The sequence below is a fragment of the Lathyrus oleraceus genome, chromosome 7 (genome assembly GCF_024323335.1).
Source record: "Lathyrus oleraceus cultivar Zhongwan6 chromosome 7, CAAS_Psat_ZW6_1.0, whole genome shotgun sequence".
Taxonomy (NCBI): Eukaryota; Viridiplantae; Streptophyta; class Magnoliopsida; order Fabales; family Fabaceae; genus Lathyrus; species Lathyrus oleraceus.
In genome coordinates, this window is record NC_066585.1 from 317,219,023 (window position 1) to 317,223,689 (window position 4,667).

General features: G+C 37.6%; 1 pseudogene; it reads left to right on the forward strand.

The window, feature by feature from the left end:
* Nucleotides 1-1,781: 1,781 nt before the first annotated feature.
* Nucleotides 1,782-2,369, forward strand: LOC127103602 (PHD finger protein ALFIN-LIKE 4-like; annotated as a pseudogene).
* The last annotated feature ends 2,298 nt before the right edge of the window (nt 2,370-4,667 follow it).

Below are 4,667 nucleotides of genomic sequence, written 5' to 3' on the forward strand. Positions count from 1 at the left end.
GACTTGGTGATCAAGCGTATCATTCTACCACAAGGTGATCCCAGAGGCAAATGGACTCCCACATACGAAGGGCCATTTGTGGTTAAGAAGGTATTCTCTGGTGAAGCCATGATACTCGCTACTATGGATGGTGAAGACTTCCCACATCCCGTGAACGCGGATGTCATACCCCGATTTTGATCCCGAAATTTTTCCGTTTTTTCTTTTTATTTTTGCATTTTGCATACATTCATCAGTATAAAACGGATTTTAATATCTTGACCTTTTATTTGATTTTAATTTCAAATTAAGTTTAATTCCAATTGTCAATTTAATCTTAATTATTTATTTTTACTAATGATTAAAACTCTAATTGATTTTTATTTCTAAATGAATGTTAGAGTGGATATCCAAGTAATTTTAAATGAATAATAAATTAATTTGATTTTTAATTTGGTTTTTACTAATTTGTTATTATTATTTAAATAGATATTTAAACCAACTTCTCAATTATCCATTTTATAATTAAAATCCAAAATCCAAAATCCATCCATGGTGCATTTCAAATCAAATAGTACCTACTCATTTCATAACATTCCAATAATTCATTCCAAAAAAAAAAGAGAGAAAAAACAAAATCCAATAATAAACACATTAATCCAGTCATCAGGGAAGCCGAGTGAGACTTATACTTATGCTGACATCGAAACTGTATATAAGTATCTTGAGGAGAACTTTGGTGCTAAGCAGGAAGACATAATCCTTTATGGTCAATCCGTTGGGAGTGGTCCTACTTTGGATATTGCTGCTCGTTTACCCCAATTGAGAGCTGTTATTCTCCATAATCCGATACTGTCGGGATTGAGAGTGAGGCACCTGTGAAACCAAAGTCCAAGGCAAAAGCCTGCAAAGGTTGCAAAGACATCGACGAAGACGTCACCGGGAAAGAAAGCTGCTACAACTCCTGCAGAAGAGACACTCTCTCGGCTACTAAAATCCAAAGTTGATGCAGATGAAACCGACGAGGTTGAGCTTCAGAATGCGATGGCAAATATTGTGACATGTTTGGTACCATTCGGCGCAACGGTGTCGGAATATGCAAACTACAGCAGCAGCAACAAACGATGGCGCATAGCCTGAATGAAGGTCAGAATCCAATGCAAGTTGCTGCCAGGCGAATTGCATCCAGCAGCTGTATGGTTTCAGTTTGATACGCAAGAATCCTGTAACGAATTCATAACAAAATCACAACAGCATCAACCAAATCATGATCAAGTAATAATTAATGTTTTAATGGAAACTTTTACCAAACTTCACTGCTGGCACTAGATGGGCAGTCGTTATGTCTTGTGGAGTTGGATTCTCAAACCAGTATTCAAAGCAAAATATCCAGAAATTGAAGAATCCCATGGGAGTGATGCTTTGATGTGGGTACCTGTTAAACCACCAAACAAGGGATCGGATACCGTCACAAATGGAAGACAAATTGACTCAACCAAACAATGCAACAATTTCTCAGAAGCCTACGACTGCTATAAAGGAACTGCAAATTATTATGAAGCTTACAACCAATTTCTTTGTTCCCGGTCCATAACCGATCACATCAGCCATAACCTGCATAATACACACAGAAATGGTCATTTTATTACAACCCTGTTTTGTTTTCTAAATAGTCCTTGTTCCGTTTACAAAGGCCATAGCAGAAAGTGAGAAGAACATAACAAGATCCAGAAAAAACTCACCGTAACCTTTTGAACTAGTTTGGTCTTCCAAATCCACAACAAACTCAGCATATTCCTCTCACTCCTACTTCACTCTCACTCTTCTACTGCCAGGCCACGTGAACCTACAATGGACTCGCGCGCACAGTATAATCCTTGCACCGTTGAAGAGTTTTTGGGGATTTCAAGGGTCGTCGAGCTGGTCTCATCAAAACTCTCACCACTGATGTTGAAGATTTCTATAACCAATGTGATCCTGATAAAGAGAATTTGTGCTTATATGGCTTTCCTAGTGAGCAGTGGGAAGTTAATTTACCTGCTGAAGAAGTTCCACCGGAGCTTCCCGAGCCTGTGCTTGGAATTAACTTTGCCAGGGATAGCATGCCAGAAAAAGATTGGCTGTCTTTAGTTGTTGTTCATAGCGATTCATGGTTACTTGCTATTGCCTACTATTTTGGAGCCAGGTTCGGGTTCGACAATTTGACAGGAGACGCCTTTTCAGTATGATCAATGAACTGCCATCGATATTTGAAGTTTGTTACTGGTACAGCAAAGAAACAAGTTAAGGAGAAGTCTTCAGTTTCATACCACAGTGGAAGCAAATCCAAGGCCATCCTCAAAAACTGCATCGGTTCAAGCAACCTGTTTTATTTCCTTGCAACCGCTTGATCTTCAATTTCCTGCACAATATTAACCACAGTGATATCAGCAGCAAGCAAGCAAATATTAAACAGTATCAAATAGAAGACACCGAGTCGCAGGCCAAATTCCTTCCGGCAGGTTGTCATTTTCGGATGATTCTCTCTTGTGTTCTACCAAACCGATACCAAGACATAGAAACTGATACAAGCACCAATAACAATACAGAGTGAAGAAAACACAGAAAATAGAAAAAGAAAAGCGATGATGAGTTTGAGTTGGAGTTGTTTATCACTTGCAAACCAACAACAACAATTCAGAAGATTCAAGATAACAACTCATAGTGTTTTTGCTGTTGCATTTCTCCAATGTTCAATGTTACTGCAGTAATACAAAAACAATTGACAAGCATTAGAATCCAAAATTTCCCAAATTGAGCATAAGGACAAATTCAGAGAGAAAGAAAGAGTTCAAGGTACCGTTTCCGGAAGTGTAGCGTGAAACAGGATAAAAGCGTTTCTGAGCAACAAAAGTGCTTCTGAAACTTTCTCCTTTGAGCCTTTAAACACCAACCGAAACCCTAAGCTGCATATATAAAAAGGAGACGAGTTTGTGAGATCGGGGGAGAAAAAAAGAGGGAGAGAGGGAGGCGGCCAAACCTAAAAAACCCGGAATCTTCATCAGCGGATCCTCCACCGTCAGCCACGACACCCTTTCAAACCCTTCATGCCGTTTCGACGTCGACGGATCTGAGCTCGTCATCATTGACCCGGCTTCGCTCCTATTGATCCGCCATTACCGGTAATACTATCGCCTCCATCGAATGTTTGGAAACACCTCCCTGTTCGGACCGAGACAACCAAAGGTCATCGCTTCCATCATCCATGAAAACTTCTGTTCACTCAATATCTCCGTCGCCGGTTGAAAGAGAGATTACAGATTGAGAGATCTGTTGTGCTGTTGGAGAAATAAAGGAAGAATGGAAAGGAAATTGTGAGAACCAGGTGCGCTTTTCTCGATCACCCTTCCCTATTTTGGAACACGTTTTTTCACTGATGTTTGGACATAGAGGTGATCGGATGGGCCTACGGCCCATTTCATCTTTTTTGTTAGCTTTTGTTATTTCATTTATTCTGGGTCATATGTTTGGTTTGCCATTATCATAGCAACTAACCATTCGTGGCCTAGTGGTGATGGAGATAGTTCATTGCCTCTTTGGTCACCAGTTCGATTCTGGGCTTAGGCGTTCTGTTTTCATTTTATTTATTTATTTAGATTTAATAGTTAGAAATTTAAATTAGATTTAGGTTTAGAGTAAAATATTAATTAAGTAGGATTTTTTATTTTGATTAGGGTAGTCCAATAGTTTCATATTTACTAGTTTTTTTTAGTTTTAATTTCCTTTTTTAATTTACCTTAGTTTATATATTTAGATTAGTATTAAATTATCAGTTAGTTGTTAAGTGGCTTGGTGGAGAGGAGTGGTGTTTAGGTCTTTAGTGTGGTGGGTTCGATACTCCTAGGTGTAATTTTTTCATTTTTTTTTATTATTTTCTTTTTATGTTTTATTATTCACATTTCTTTTTCAATTTATTGTTTAATAATATGATTTGTTTTTTCTTTTAACTGTATCATGCATGCAAAACCATTTGAAAATTATAAAAATCATATTTTCTCGATTTAATATCGAGCCCTTTTTCAAACCCTTGTAAGTCGATTGCCTTTTAAGCATCGCCATCAACCTCACATAGCTTACTCTTGGGCTTTCTTACAATGAGCCGGTTCTCTTGCACTTACACTCATGCATTATTTGTTTGGGCCCGATTTTATTTGTTTCATGATTTTTTAATCCCCATTTGACAAATGTACCCCACTCCCCCAATGTGTAATAATTTTGTACTTTTTATTTCTTTTATTGTTTGGCTGTTTAGCTAGATACTAACACAAGAATAAAATCAACAATTTCAAAAAATACAAAATAAAGACTCGATCCAACGTCGAGCATTTTCTCAATAAACAAATCAACTCATTTCTCCCTCCTATTCCATCCCATTTCAAAAACTTCATCAAATGCTTGATCCAATGTCAAGCCATTTTCATAATAAAAACTCAAAAAAATATTAATTTATAGTTAAGACCTTTTCAATAAGATGGAAGTGGAACGTGGTGTATACTGCGCACTCCTGAGACTAGGATTCGAGATGTATATCTCGCCAATCCTCGCTTTCGCCATCATCCAATTTACCCACTTTTTTCTCTCAAACACTTATCCAAATTTCTTTTAAACGTCCATCAATACTTGATCTAGGTCAAGTCATTTTCACAAAC